Below are 17,330 nucleotides of genomic sequence, written 5' to 3' on the forward strand. Positions count from 1 at the left end.
GGATTCGGGTTAGCCATGGTTTGTGAAAGAAAGGTTGGAAGGAGTGCCACATAAAAATAAAATGGGAGCCGCTCTTTGAAGGTTTGTCTGGCAAGGGGGTTAGAGTACCCGCTATCAGTCGTTGACAACAACAAACACCTCTCAAAATGTTACTTTCATTCTCTTTATATGATTTCAAAACTGAAAAAGCTCTAGCACATGATTTAATCCATGCTTCCCTCTGCGAAGGGCCTGTCTTTTACTTTATCTTGAGTCAGTAAACCTATTTCCCTCCATCTCAAGCAAGCATTTGAGTAGTTGTGATCAAACCATTATATTGTGATTTGCTCCATCATGTCTTTTACTCTTCCCTGTTTAGTACAAGTTTTATCTAAATGAATATAGCTTTGCAAGTTATCAATGATCACGAGGAGACTATTATGATTGAGTATGCAAGTTGTGCCATATAAACTTTAACATGAGAGCACTGCTCGATAGATAAGAATAACTTGTTAATTGTTCTCTGACCAAGAACGAAGTTTGCCATCACCAACTATGATTTCTTATGCACCTTTATTTGTGATTACCTTATACTTGTTTCAAGTTGAGTTATATGAGGAAGTTGTTTACTAGAATGTCTTGTGTGAATGAATATGATGCTTCTTGTCCGTATTTTATTTATCGACTCTTCACTCCATAAACATGTGGTCCTGTTTACCGAGTTCAGTTTCGCTTGGGGACAAGCGAAGTCTAAGCTTGGGGGAGTTGATACGTCCAATTTGCATCACTATTTTATATCATAATTTGCTGTTATTCATTGATATATTTCATATTTGGACATAATACTTATGTTATTTCATCTATTTTGCATGTTTCATGATTATTGGAGGATCGAGCACCGGAGCCAGGATTCTGCTGGAAAAAGCGCCGTCAGAATGCAATATTTCGGAAGATCAACAGTTGACGGAAATTATACGAAAAACCTTATTTTTCCAGAAGATGAAGTGAGCCAGAAGGGGGAGCTGAGGGGACCCGAGGTGGGCCCACCCCATAGGCCGGCGCGGCCCAAGGCCTGGCCGCGCCGCCCTGTGAGGAGGGGGCCCACAGCCCCCTCTCGCCTCCTTTTCTTCGCGTACGCCTTCATCCCGAAGACCTAAGCTCCAGAGGGTACCTCGCGAAGAGTTACAGCCGCCTCTGCGGGGCGGAGAACACCAGAGAGAAAAGAGCTCTCCGGCGGGCTGAGATCCGCCGGGGAAATTCCCTCCCGGAGGGGGAAATCGACGCCATCGTCACCGCCATCAAGTTGGACATCATCTCCATCACCATCATCATCATCTTCATCATCATCACCGCCGTCTCCACCGCTGCACATCGTCACCGCTGTAGCAATTTGGGTTTGATCTTGATTAACTCTCTCGGTATTGATATTTACTAGTTATTGATGCTATTGAGTGAAACCGTTGAACCAAGGTTTATGTTCAGATTGTTATTCATCATCATATCACCTCTGATCATGTTCCATATGATGTCTCGTGAGTAGTTCGTTTAGTTCTTGAGGACATGGGTGAAGTCTAAATGTTAGTAGTGAAGTATGGTTGAGTAATATTCAATGTTATGATATTTAAGTTGTGGTGTTATTCTTCTAGTGGTGTCGTGTGAACGTCAACTACACGACACTTCACCTTTATGGGCCTAGGGGAATGCATCTTGTACTCGTTTGCCGATTGCGGGGTTGCCGGAGTGACAGAAACCTAAACCCCCGTTGGTATATCGATGCAGGGAGGGATAGCGAGGATCTCGAGTTTAAGGTCTGTGGTTAGATTTATCTTAATTACTTTCTTGTAGTTGCGGATGCTTGCAAGGGGTATAATCACAAGTATGTATTAGTCCTAGGAAGGGTGGTACATTAGCACAGGTTCACCCACACAACACTTATCAAAACAATGAAGATTAATCAGCCGTATGTAGCGAAAGCACTAGACTAAAATCCCGTGTGTCCTCGAGAACGTTTGGTCATTATAAGTAAACAAACCGGCTTGTCCTTTGTGCTAAAAAGGATTGGGCCACTCGCTGCAATTGTTACTCTCGCACTTTACTTACTCGTACTTTATTCATCTGCTACATCAAAACCCCCTGAATACTTGTCTGTGAGCATTTACAGCGAATCCTAGCTTCATCGAAACTGCTTGTCAACACCTTCTGCTCCTCGTTGGGATCGACATTCTTACTTATCGAAGATACTGCGATACACCCCCTATACTTGTGGGTCATCACCTACCTACTACATGGTATTTCTCCGCCATTCCAAAGTAAATTGCTTGAGTGCTACCTTTAAAATTTACATTCTTCACCTTTGCAATATATAGCTCATGGGACAAATAGCCTAAAAACTATTGTGGTATTGAATATGTACTTATGCACCTTATCTCTTATTAAGTTGCTTGTTGTGCGATAACCATGTTCCTGGGGACGCCATCAACTACTCTTTGTTGAATATCATGTGAGTTGCTATGCATGTTCGTCTTGTCTGAAGTAAGGGAGATCTACCACTAAAATGGTTAGAGCATTGCATAATGTTAGAGAAGAACATTGGGCCGCTAACTAAAGCCATGATCCATGGTGGAAGTTTCAGTTTTGGACAAATATCCTCAATCTCATATGAGAAAATTAATTGTTGTTGAATGCTTATGCATAAAAGAGGAGTCCATTATCCGTTGTCTATGTTGTCCCGGTATGGATGTCTAAGTTGAGAATAATCAATAGCGAGAAATCCAATGCGAGCTTTCTCCTTAGACCTTTGTACAAGCGGCATAGAGGTACCCCTTTGTGACACTTGGTTGAAACATGTGCATTGCGATGATAATCCAGGTAATCCGAGCTAATTAGGACAAGGTGCAGGCACTATTAGTATACTATGCATGAGGCTTGCAACTTGTAAGATATAATTTACATAACACATATGCTTTATTACTACCGTTGACAAAATTGTTTCTTGTTTTCAAAACCAAAGCTCTAGCACAAATATAGCAATCGATGCTTTCCTCTTTGAAGGACCATTCTTTTACTTTTATGTTGAGTCAGTTCACCTATCTCTCTCCACCTCAAGAAGCAAACACTTGTGTGAATTGTGCATTGATTCCTACATACTTGCATATTGCACTTGTTATATTACTCTATGTTGACAATATCCATGAGATATACATGTTACAAGTTGAAAGCAACCACTGAAACTTAATCTTCCTTTGTGTTGCTTCAATGCCTTTACTTTGAATTATTGCTTTATGAGTTAACTCTTATGCAAGACTTATTGATGCTTGTCTTGAAGTACTATTCATGAAAAGTCTTAGCTATATGATTCATTTGTTTACTCATGTCATTTACATTGTTTTGATCGCTGCATTCATTACATATGCTTACAATAGTATGATCAAGGTTATGATGGCATGTCACTCCAGAAATTATCTTTGTTATCGTTTACTTGCTCGGGACGAGCAGAAACTAAGCTTGGGGATGCTTGATACGTCTCCGACGTATCGATAATTTCTTATGTTCCATGCCACATTATTGATGATATCTACATGTTTTATGCATACTTTATGTCATATTTATGCATTTTCCGGTACTAACCTATTAACGAGATGCCGAAGAGCCAGTTGCTGTTTTCTGCTGTTTTTGGTTTCAGAAATCCTAGTAAGAAAATATTCTCGAAATTGGACGAAATCAACGCCCAGGGGCCTATTTTCACACGAAGCTTCCAGAAGACCGAAGGGAAGACGAAGTGGGGCCACGGGGCGCCGCCACACTAGGGCGGCGCGGCCTAGAGGGGGCCCGCGCGGCCCTAGCGTGTGGGGCCCTCGTGACGCCTCCTGACCTGCCCTTCCGCCTACATATAGTCTTCGTCGTGAAACCCCCAGTACCGAGAGCCACGATACGGAAAACCTTCCAGAGACGCCGCCGCCGCCAATCCCATCTCGGGGGATTCAGGAGATCGCCTCCGGCACCCTGCCGGAGAGGGGATTCATCTCCCGGAGGACTCTACACCGCCATGGTCGCCTCCGGAGTGATGAGTGAGTAGTTCACCCCTGGACTATGGGTCCATAGCAGTAGCTAGATGGTTGTCTTCTCCTCATTATGCTTCATTGTCGGATCTTGTGAGCTGACTAACATGATCAAGATCATCTATCTGTAATGATATATGTTGTGTTTGTTGGGATCCGATGGATAGAGAATACTATGTTATGTTGATTATCAATCTATGTGTTGTTTATGATCTTGCATGCTCTCCGTTACTAGTAGATGCTTTGGCCAAGTTGATGCTTGTAACTCCAAGAGGGAGTACTTATGCTCGATAGTGGGTTCATGTCTCCGCGAATGCAGGGGAGTGACGAAACCCCTAAGGTTATGGATGTCTTGTTGCCACTAGGGATAAAACATTGATGCTATGTCCGAGGATGTAGTTATTGATTACATTACGCACCATACTTAATGCAATTGTCCGTTGTTTGCAACTTAATACTCGGAAGGGGTTCGGATGATAACCTCGAAGGTGGACTTTTTAGGCATAGATGCATGCTTGGATAGCGGTCTATGTACTTTGTCGTAATGCCCAATTAAATCTCATAATACTCATCATATCATGTATGTGCATTGTCATGCCCTCTTTATTTGTCAATTGCCCAACTGTAATTTGTTCACCCAACATGCTATTTATCTTATGGGAGAGACACCTCTAGTGAACTGTGGACCCCGGTCCTAATCTTTTACATCGATACAGTCTACTGCAATACTTGTTCTACTGTTCTCTGCAAACAATCATCATCCACACTATACATCTAATCCTTTGTTACAGCAAGCCGGTGAGATTGACAACCCCACTGTTTCGTTGGGGCAAAGTACTTTGGTTGTGTTGTGCAGGTTCCACGTTGGCGCCGGAATCCCTGGTGTTGCGCCGCAATACATCTCGCTGCCATCAACCTTCAACGTGCTTCTTGACTCCTACTGGTTCGATAAACCTTGGTTTCTAACGAGGGAAACTTACTCGTTGTACGCATCACACCTTCCACTTGGGGTTCCCAACGGTCGCGTGCTTTGTACGCGTGTCGGGCCGCTCTTCGGATCAGCCGGATACTTGGAGCAATTACGCTTCCAGTGTCCCTTCTCCTTGCGGTAATAGCACTCGAGCATCGGGCTTAGGGCCGTTCTTAGGTTTCATAGGAGGCGTGGCAGCTTTCTTGCCACCCTTCTTGAATTTTCCCTTAGACTTGCCCTGTTTCTTGAAACTGGTGGTCTTGTTGACCATCAACACTTGGTGCTCTTTCTTGATCTCAATCTCAGCAGCTTTTAGCATGCCAAAAAGTTCTTGTAACTAGGTGGCAGTGATTGAAGGACACGATTAATCCCCAGTCTGTTAGGAATCACTATTCCCAAGTCACTCAGTTTCTTCGCATGCCCGGTCATAACAAGCATGTGCTCACTAACGAAGCTGCCTTCTTCCATCATGGACCTGAAGAAGTGTTTCGATGCTTCATAGCATTCCACGGCCGCATGAGTTTCAAATATAGCTTTCAGCTCATTGACCAACTCATGAGGATCGTGGTGCTCAAAACGTTTTTGAAGATCGGCTTCCAGACTGCACAGGATGGCACACTGTACTTGAGAGTACCGAGCTTTCCGAGTCGCGTAAATGTTCTTTACTTCATCGGTTTCAGTTTCTGCAGGAGGGTCACCTAGCGGTGCATCAAGCACATATTGCAGGTTTCCACCAGCGAGGAAGATCCTCACATGATAGAACCAGTCGGTGAAGTTGCTACCGTCGCTCTTAAGCTTTTCTTTCTCTAGGAACTGGTTAAAATTGATTGGGGACGCCATATCTACAACATATATTTGCAATAGTTTAGACTAAGTTTATGAAAAATTGAGTTCAAATTTTAATTCAACATAATTAAAAATCTAGGTGAACTCCCACTCAAAACAATATCCCTCGAATTGTCTTAGTGATCACACGAACCAAATCCACCACACCTAAGTCCGATCATCACGAGACAAGATGTAATTTCAATGGCGAACACTCAAAGTGTTCATCATATCAATCATATGATTCATGCTCTAACTTTCGGTATCACGTGTTCCGAGACCATGTCTGTACATACTAGGCTCGTCAAGGCCACCTTAGTATCCGCATGTGCAAAGCGGCTTGCACCCGTTGTATGCACTTGTTGATTCTATCACACCCGATCATCACGGGATGCTTCGAAACGACAAGTCTTGGCAACGGTGCTACTAAGGATAAACACTTTATTATCTTGATATTTTAGTGAGGGATCATCTTATAATGCTACCGTCGCGATCTAAGCAAAATAAGATGCATAAAAGGATTAACATCACATGCAGTTCATATGTGATATGATATGGCCCTTTTGTCTTTGCGCCTTTGATCTTCATCTCCAAAGCACGGACATGATCTCCATCATCTTCGGGCATGATCTCCATCATCATCGGCGTAGCGTCAAGGTCCATGGCGCCGTCTTCATGGTTGTTCACCTCATGTAGCAACTATTACAACTACTTTGAAATACTACTCAACATGAAATTTAAAGACGACCATAAGGCTCCTCGCCGGTTGCCACAATACAATAATGATCATCTCATACATATTCATCATCACATTATGGCCATATCACATCACCAAACCCTGCAAAAACAAGTTAGACGTCTCTAATTTGGTTTGCATATTTTACGTGGTTTAGGGTTTTCGAGAGAGATCTAATCTACCTACGAACATGAACCACAACGGTGATACTAGTGTTGTCAATAGAAGAGTAAATTGAATCTTCACTATAGTAGGAGAGACAGACACCCGCAAAGCCTCTTATGCAATACAAGTTGCATGTCGAACGAGGAACAAGTCTCATGAACGCGGTCATCTAAAGTTAGTCCGAGCAGCTTCATCCCACTATGCCACAAAGATGCAAAGTACCCAAACTAAATACAACAAAAGCATCAACGCCCACAAAACCATTGTGTTATACTCGTGCAACCATCTATGCATAAACCTGGCTCTGATACCACTGTAGGGATTCGTTGCATAGAAAACAAAAATTTTCCTACCGCGAGAACGCAATCCAAGCCAAGATGCAATCTAGAAGACGGGAGCAACGAGGGGATGATCGAAACTCACCCTTGAAGATTTCCAAAGCCTACAAGAGGAGGCTCTTGTTGCTGCGGTAGACGATCACTTGCCGCTTGCAAAAGCGCGTAGAAGATCTTGATCACGGTGCCACGATCGGGCAGCACCTCCGTACTCGGTCACACGTTCGGTGTTGATGAAGATGACGTCCTTCTCCCCGTTCCAGCGGGCAGCGGAAGTAGTAGCTCATCCTTGAATCCGGCAGCACGACGACGTGGTGGCGGTGGCGATGGAGAACTCCGGCGGAGCTTCGCTAAGCGTGCGGGAGAGGTGGAGGAGAGGGGGGCGGCTAGGGTTTGGGAGAGGGGGTGGCCGGCCTCAAGGGGTGCGGCCAGCTTGTGGCTTTGTGGTGGCCGGCCCCCTCCCCTATTCCCCTCATTATATAGGTGGAACCCCAAGTGTTGGACTACAAGTCTTCGAATAAGACCCCAACTCAAGAACCTTCCATGTAGTAGGGAAACCTACCCAAGGTGGGACTCCCACCCAAGTGGGATTCCCACCCTTCCATGAAGGTGGGTGGCCGGCCCCCTTAGGTGGAGTCCACCTTGGACTCCCCCCTCTAGGGTTGGCCGGCCATGGGGGGTGGAGTCCCACCGGGACTCCTCCTTCCTTAGTGATTCCTTCCGGACTTTTCTAGAACCTTCTAGAACCTTCCGTAAAACCACCGGATCATTTTCAAACTTATAAAATGACTTCCTATATATGAATCTTATTCTCCGGACCATTCCGGAACTCCTCGTGATGTCCGGGATCCCATCCGAGACTTCGAACTCCATTCCATATTCAAGTTCTACTATTACAACATCAAACCTTAAGTGTGTCACCCTACGGTTCGCGAACTATGTGGACATGGGTGAGAACTCTCTCCGACCAATAACCAATAGCGGGATCCAGAGATCCATAATGGCTCCCACATATTCAACGATGACTTAGTGATCGAATGAACCATTCACATACGATACCAATTCCCTTTGTCACGCGATATTTTACTTGTCCGAGGTTTGATCATCGGTATCACTCTATACCTTGTTCAACCTCGTCTCCGACAAGTACTCTTTACTCGTACCGTGGTATGTGGTCTCTTATGAACTTATTCATATGCTTGCAAGACATTAGACGACATTCCACCGAGAGGGCCCAGAGTATATCTATCTGTCATCGGGATGGACAAATCACACTGTTGATCCATATGCCTCAACTCATACTTTCCGGATACTTAATCCCACCTTTATAACCACACATTTATGCAGTGGCGTTTGATGTAATCAAAGTACCTTTCCGGTATAAGTGATTTACATGATCTCATGGTCGAAAGGACTAGGTAACTATGTATCGAAAGCTTATAGCAAATAACTTAATGACGTGATCTTATGCTACGCTTAATTGGGTGTGTCCATTACATCATTCACATAATGATATAACCTTGTTATTAATAACATCCGATGTTCATGATTATGAAACTAATCATCTATTAATCAACAAGCTAGTTAAGAGGCATACTAGGGACTCTTTGTTGTTTACATATCACACATGTATCAATGTTTTGGTTAATACAATTATAGCATGGTATATAAACATTTATCATAAACATAAAGATATATAATAACCACTTTTATTATTGCCTCTTGGGCATATCTCCAACAGAGGGCAGACTGGCGCCGCCGTCGGGATATCACCGAGCGGGAGCTAGTCAAGCCCAATACGACTTGGGGCGACGATGATGATCGATAGGACAACATTTGGACAGAGACCACCTCCGACGACGAGTAGAACTAGGAGATAGTAGTCTTTGTCTATTTTAAATGTATTTTCAATGTTTTTTTAGATCTTACTAGGAGGCATTGGCGCGGCGGCACGCCGCGCCCGTGTGCATATAATATCTGAACAATGATGGCAGAGTTGTGTGTAGACTGATTTTTCTGTGAATTTTGAAGTGGCGTGGCACATAATATGAAAAGCAACATCGATGTAGTTTGTAACAGTAGCATATGTATGTACAATACATTACACAGTGGAGGCCAAGCAGATAACTTAATCAAGCATTCCGGTCTGGAACATTATACCTCATGTAGTATAGGAGGACATGTACAAACATGAAAAGCTCAAAAGAATGCAAAAGGTAAACTGCTTTCATTCCCATAATCAATTCGAAGCATAGATTGTATACAGTTTGACGGGCATAAGCTCAAAAATATATGCATGGCTTATAATCTGTAGTTGTAAGAACCCCGTGACAGCACACAAAAAAATGTCCTATGTCAGTTACCCTTAAGTGCATCTTCAATGGTTTGTGTGGTTGTAGATTAGAAGGGCTCCAAGGCCGGAATTGATCTGGACAGTTATTAAAAATGAGCTAATCTAGGTATTCCAGTACTGTGCAAGACCAAGCTGGTCACCAACTGAAAGGTACTGTCATGTCTGCGTGTTCGAAACTAATGAACTCTAATAGTCTGAATTCTACTTCCAGTGTGCTCACTATTACTAAAGCTTTTCTTTGGTTGCCTGATGGATAAATGAACAACTATCGCACTATAACATTCTGAATTCTACTTCCAGTATGCTCATTGTACTAAAGCTTCTCTTTGGCAGCCTGATGAATAAATGAACACCGACGAGTTGTAAAAACAAATTACACAAAGACGATGGATCATCACTAAGTAAACTAATCGAATTGGTAAACAGCAATATAAGAACAGGAAGTAGAGAGGGCAGCCTTAAGATGGTCTTCAACACATTGACCAAAAAATACAAAAAACAAAGAAATCTAAGGGGCTGCATTAGCTAATTTAGAATAATCACACTACTTCTAGACCCCTGTGAGCTCTTATGATATTTCCTTGATGGTATACTAATACTGATGAGTAACATGAATGAAACAAAAATCAACAATGGTCTATTAGAACGGATACGATGGTGTGTCAATGGTTATATCTAGCTAAGCTCAAAAGATCTAGAACATAGTATATTTGGGTGTACGTAGTCCCAAAGTGTAGTTGTATCACATCATAGATCAGATCTTAACTTTCTGATATTTTCTTTTTTTTTCGAGAGCACGCGCAAAGCGTGCCTTATCTTTATAGAAGAGAAGTGAGTATCAAATTACAAGAATAGCACCGTGGCGCTGCTAACACACACACGCCACCCTCCCTCCGCCTAGGCCTACTCTCTCGCTATATCTAGCCTCCCTCCTCTCTTGGCACTCTCCCAAAGGTGGAAATCTTGTCTGATGAGTACCGCCATTTGGTCCACCGTCTTCTGCTCCCTCTCGTTTCCGAAAGCCCTAGCGTTTCGCTGCTTCCATAGCGTCCATGTCGTGCTTATGACCAAGGAGTCGAAGCGCTTCCTGTCAGTCCTCCTCACACGTTTGCGGGCCTCCGTCCACCATCTCTCTAGATTGCCTGAGACCCCAGGGTCGGCAATCTGTAGCTCTGCGCTTTGCAACACCTTGCACCAGACCTGTTCCTACAATTGCAGCAAATTGCATCTCTAGATATTCTCTTTTCATTGCAGCAAATTGCAGATTCTATAATCCGGAAGCACAACCTGCTCCTACAAAAGCAGTATGTAGATGCACATCCAAACGCCGCCAACGATTTGCAACAGGCACCGCACTATTAGTTTTCAACTGTCTACAATTTGGCTTACAGACAATTGATATTTGGTTGTGCGGACATCACCTGTCTACCGCCTGCATGGAACTTGCAGCAATGCCAGTTTCGTTCAGCAGCCAAGCTGGACCTAAAAAAAGGCACAGGAAAACCAGAATCAGTAAAATCAAAATTAGAGAGAAACTCATTGAACCAAATCAGATCGAGATGCCATGAAAGAAGAAAAATATGGCACGTGAAGAGAGGGAAAAAGGAGGCATCCCATCAGTTCTCCTCCCGGCGATGGAATTCATGGGTCCGCCCCAACTGGGAGCTCCCAGCGCGCCGGCCATGGAGGGCCTCTTCGTCGCCAACGGCGGACGTTGCGGCCAGAAAACATCAGGCCGCCCTCCAGCGGTGAGAGGCGTCACCCGGCGGTGGAATTCATGGGCAGACTCAGGCCCATCTGGGCGCTCCCCGCCGTGCCGGCTATGGTGGGCCTCTTCGTCGGCCACGACGACGGAGCGTGTGAGGCAGGGGTAAAAGGAGAGAGTGGAAGAGTGAAGCCTAGAAGGAGGCGTGCATGTTGGACTGGGCGTTCACTTGGAAGCCAGCAGATGGATTTTTGGCGAGAGACAACATGGTGGAAGATGAATCTGGAGAGATAAGCGGTGATCGGTGGGGTCCAGCCAGTGATGTTTCTAGTTTGCACACGAGAGAAATATCTGGTAACTTAATCGCACGTAACTGAGGGGAAAAGTCTACCATCAACGTAAAAGTGGAAGCAATCGGCAGAGTATGCCTAAATAACCGGCAACCGGAAGGAAACCTGCCATAAAAAATAAGAAAAAAGGAAAAAACGAATGGTAAGAGTCCACCGACCGTAAAACTGGACATGTGTCACCAAACGGCTAAAGCCTCTATCGTGAAAATAGCAAATCAACAGTAACCAAATCTCTCAGGGATCACCGATGTGTTTAACTTTTATATAGTGTATAATATAATATTAAGACTATGTAATGTTAAAATGTGTTTCTGGTGCTGTAAAATAATGCTTCCGCTGCGGGCACTTTTCCAGTGAGCCGCGTGTGCTGCGAAATAGCGCCTACGGTGGAGGAGAATTTGGCACAACGCACACTAAGCGTTTGTAGCGCGCGCGAAGCACGTTTTGCAGCGCCAAAATATTGCGCCTCTATTGGAGATGCTCTTAGATGGGGTCATCTTCAGTGCTTTTGAGCCCTGGTTTGAATGTAGTGGTCAAACACCAATACACCATCAAGCTGAAGATCTCCACCAACTACTTCTGTGAGGTCATTCCGAAGGAGGAAGATGGCAAGATTGTTATGGACGCGGGCTGGTCAGAGTTTATCAAAACACATGACTTGAAGATAGGATACTTCACGGTATTCAAGAAAATATACACTATATTCTTGAAGGTGATCCTATTTGATCATAACAATTGCAAAAGTGTGATCAAGTATAGTAATAATATGGATTATGACTCTATTAAGATGGTGGATGTTCGGTTCTAAACTGTTTTGTAAAGAGGTGTCCAATAAGTATATATTCCACTCTATTTAACGATGCATTTGTGGTCAACATGATGCTCTTATATATGCATGTGGCTCCTCCACACACAATATGGAGGTATTATTGGAGGTGACAATTTGGCTCATATGAGCAAATGCTCTCATTATATAAAATAATTAAAAAACAATTTTAAAAATGTTAAAAAAATTATGATATAAATTTTTTGGTGTACATCGTGACATTCTATGTTAGTGCACAAATTTTCGTGGAGAAACAACATTTCATATGGCGTGTACAAAAAAGACAAAAAAAATATCCTGTACGTAGTCGTGTTATAGCATCAAAACTTGTCTTTTTTACAGGAGCCACAATTGTTTTTAGTTTTTTTTTGAAAACTTGTGTACCAACATAAAATGTCTAGATGTACATATAAAAATTTAATTTAGAATTTTTTGACACTTTGAAATGTGCATTCACATAATGGGAGCATATGCTCCTATGAGTCAAAGTGCATTTCCCGGTATTATTATGTTAAACTTAAAAGGAATATGCCCGAGAGGTAATACTAAAGCGGTTATTATATTATTCCATGTTTATGATAGATGTTTATTTTTCATGCTAGAATTGTATTAACCGGAAACGTTAATACATGTGCATCTAATAAATAAATAAGAGTTCCTAGTAAAGCATATCGTTTAACTAGCTCATTGTGTGGTTGTCCTTACCGAGGTCGTCGTGAAGGTTGGAAGCCATGTTTTGCCCCTAGAGTTTGGCACCTCTTTGGGTTCTTCGTGAGTACCTTGTTCCTTGGGACATGAATTTCCGACAAAAAATAATTCAAACAAAGAAACATTTATTATCATATGAGACTCATTTTCCTTATCATCGTCAACGTTAACAAGGCGGTATCGTAAGAAAAAGTCGAGTAGCTAGAAATCTCGTGTAAAAAATCCAAGAAACAAAACGTCCATTATGTAGAGAGGCTGATATCAGGAACCAATCATCCAACAAAATAAACGTCTCGATTAGGGAACGACAAGCAGGTAGAAACATAGGGCATGACCAGAAAAAAGACAGCTAGAGATGCTGCCGGCGCACCTGAGAAATCCTCATATGCCACGTGTGTGGTGACCATGCACAACGTTTTTCCCGAATCCATTGCGCTAGATGGACTCAATAATGAGAAAAAAGTTGTGCGATCTACCACAAAAAGTGGAAAAATCGTCAGGATGAATCATCATCAACCACCGTCGACTCTCAACTTCATCGCCTGTGGCAACTTTTTTTATGGTGGTAATAGGCAGGAGGTGCAGATGGAAAAACGACCTAATCCAATATGGGTATACATCATCGATCTTCACGTGAAGCTCGTGTGGTCACTTATAAAACTCGATACTTCTATCTTGCCCGGTCGGCTTCGCTTCTCATTCATCGCCATCAACCTCTTTCTATTCTCTTCGTTGTTGACACCGGACTGAAGATACATATCATGACCCAAGCGGACCTATGCACACACACTCGATGGTCGTATATTTGCAATTCAAAGGTAGTCATCGGCACAATCATCTGAGATGCCAGGCTGCATTCCTCCAGCGAGCAATATAGTGAGCATTGGCCCCACAAGCTTCTATAGTTATCACAAAAAAGATATCAACACATTCGGTAGTGTCTACAAAATAGATGTGACGGATATGTTGGTGCCTCGGTAAACTTATGTCGCATGAGCATGTTGCGGCCGAGTATGCGGTTCCGAGGGATGCACAGCCGGCCAACATTGGATCGTCGCCACTTCTTCGTGTTCCTATCACCGAACACATTCATAGTGAGCACCACCACCATTTGCTCGATATCATCATTGATCAACTCCTCTATATACTCACCGGCCGAGGACGACGAGTCTTCGAAAACAATTTGGGCGCCCGAACTCAAGCTTGAGCTCATATGCACTTATGCCCAAACATCCTAATAAATATCAAATAGTCCACAAAAGACTAGCGAACATCTACCGCGCCTCAATGAAATTCGTCACCCCCATCATTTGCGGTCGTCATTAGGTAGTGACTGGAGTTCGGGGTAGTCCAATGAGGGTTTTTTTTAGCCGATATAGTAGAAGTGGGACTTGGCGTGACAATTTCAGAAATTCGTCTCTGGCAAAGATGAAACTCTGGTCGTTGGGGTGCACCACTCAACCCAAACCACAAGACTATGCCCACGTCGTCCACTCGTGCATATATATCCTTGTAAGAAAAGAATAAGGAAAGTAGTTCATGGATGGATGAAAGTAGCTAGCTTCCTACACGTGGATGATGTATGCATGGATGGAGAAGGCATCTTAAGTCACGATGGCATGTACTTGTACACGTACACTCCGTATGGTACATTGGTACTATAGTACAAGAACAGTGCTAAGTAGCTTCTAACATTGTAACAAGTTTTATGAAGATGAACAATGCTTGATTGTGAAGCTTGCTAGCTTCCCTTGGTTGTGTGTGCTGCCATGTATAATCGTTGAGTTGGTATAAAGAGAAGAAATACAAATTGTAGAATCAATCCTCGTATCAACTATTGTGTTTATACACATGGACCACAAAACAATAAAGATCTACCAATGCAACCAACCAGTACAAAACATCAATCTCCAAGCTAGATCATCAAATTAGAGTGGCTAAATAAACTATACCGTGTCATCATATATATAAGCTGAAGTCTAAACAAACTGATCTAAGTTATCAAAGCTAACACATCTAAGCTATAATTATTAGGGTTCAATGTTACTCATAGCGATCTGACAGACGGAAGAGGAAGACGTCATGTCGGCGATGTGGAGAAAGATGACTTGACACGGCGGGGCTCCACCGGCCAGAGAATTAAGATGGCCACTTACCTGTTAATCGGTGAAGAAGCTTCCCTAGAAGAAGAACTCAAATGAGAAAAAACGGTGGCGCAGATTTAGCTGCGAGGCAGAGCGAATCCGCAGGTGGTGGCTGAATTCCTCCCGTGATAATTTTGTGAACGGGCGCAAGCTCTTGCAATCCCTGCGAGCTCGAAATTTTCCCAGCGAGCGCGATAAGAGATTGTCCAAAAACGGCCGAGTTAACCGTGGCTCCTCGTATAGGCTCCAAACTATTTTAAGGAAGGTACGATGCAGGAAAACTTTTTCACATGGACAATGAGAAACGGCTTCACGAGCAGCCAACCAAAGTACCAAACCCAAGAGATTGAACCAGCACTAATTCTGCGTAAAGAAGTTGCTGGATATAGAATTCATCTGGAGCTTGTTTGGTGGCCTAGAGACCTTTGGCTTGTATCGGGTTACTAATTTTTGGCTCGTTTGGTTGACTAGGCTTTTCCATATTGTTGCATTACATGATTCTTAAAGCACCTTCGGAATAGGCTATGAAACAACGCCTGAATCGACCGTTTCCACCATGCATGTCCCGTTCTTTTTACTCCTCTGCTCGATGGATGCAACCTCTGCATCTGAACTAGCTTAAGCTTAATCCCTTACACTACTCCACATTTTCTCTCTTCAAATCAACACAACCATACTCTGAATCAAAATAAGTTGTACATGAAAAAGATATATGTCGATGATACGAATCAATTTCGACCTCAGTTTTGAGTTTGGTTGCCCGTGAAGAACCTTTTTGGTCCAGCAGATACATAAAGCTCAGTTTGTTTAGTTTCCTGCGAACCTAGCATACTTTAAATTTAAAAAAGGCTTTTTGTTGAATCTTTTGAATTTCAAAAAAATAAAACAAAAAATTCGCACGCACATCTTCAAGTGATACGCGCTCACAAAATTGTTTCATAAAAAATCGATTTATCATGTGACATGTGTAAAAAAAGGCAAAACTCGGTGCTAAAAATATTTCTTTTCACAAAAGATTTTTTCTCTTTTTACATAAACCACACAAAATATTGGTTTTTTCGTGAAGTTTGACGAATGCACATATATTATGGAGATGTCCATGTAGAATTTTCTGTTAAAAAATTTCGACACTTCAAAATACGATTTTTGGTAGAGGGAGCCGAATTGAATTTCGTTCCCTTATTAAGCTTACTTTACATCAAGTTGCATTTTGAAACTTCTTGCAAAAATATACATATTTTATGTTTTTATATACACCATAAAAATACATATTTATGTTTAGATTTCGTACACACATTACTGCATTCATTACCTATGTTTTTTGGAATTTTCTGAAGTCTAAAAATTAGAGTTGAAAAATACATTGACTTTTTCCACGGTCCCACCTTCTCAGATGGGTGGCTTCCTATTGGCTGCCATGTTGAATTCAGCAGTTCATTGGGTCTACGAAATTCCTATTGTATTAAGAAAAAAGGGCCGGGCTAGCTAGGTATGCATTCTCTGAGAAATAATATTGTTTCCTTTTTGTCCAATCTTCGTCAATTAGTTATGTACTCGTACATTTTTTACTTAGTTCGCTTGGATATCTAGTTAAACGAAGTGTTTTCTCATTGCATATTTGTATCTTGTGTTTAATTATTAGAGGAAAATCAAGCTTGTGTGCCATATTTTTCTGGCAATAAAAATAAATATTACTTGACAAAGCGGAGTATATAATACTATGTAGACCGAAAGGTCACGGGCAGGGACGGAGACAAGGGGGGATGAGGGGGGGCTCAGCCACCCCCATGGTTTGGATTTTATGAAGAATACTACTCACTAGAACTTTAATTTCTTGCTGATTTAGCTTACTCTGCCCCCTCATAAAGTTTACAACACTATTTTGCCCCCCTCAAGATTGAAAGCTGGCTCCGTCCCTGGTCACAGGGGGTTCATGATACACACAACGGTATATTAGGAAAAATAGACAAAACCATAAAAAAAAATACATCAAATTAATTGGTGTTCATGCATGCAATATTCTTCTACCGCTAAAACACCAATTCCGGATGGAAGAGCCACGTTTCTAGCTCGGAAGACATACACAACCGTGAGGGGCTAGAAGTTCGGGTCTTGAGGTTGAAAACCTCACCAGTGTCCCTGAAATAAATGACATCCTCCTCCACCTCTCCACAAG

The sequence above is a fragment of the Lolium rigidum genome, chromosome 5 (genome assembly GCF_022539505.1).
Source record: "Lolium rigidum isolate FL_2022 chromosome 5, APGP_CSIRO_Lrig_0.1, whole genome shotgun sequence".
Classification (NCBI taxonomy): domain Eukaryota; kingdom Viridiplantae; phylum Streptophyta; class Magnoliopsida; order Poales; family Poaceae; genus Lolium; species Lolium rigidum.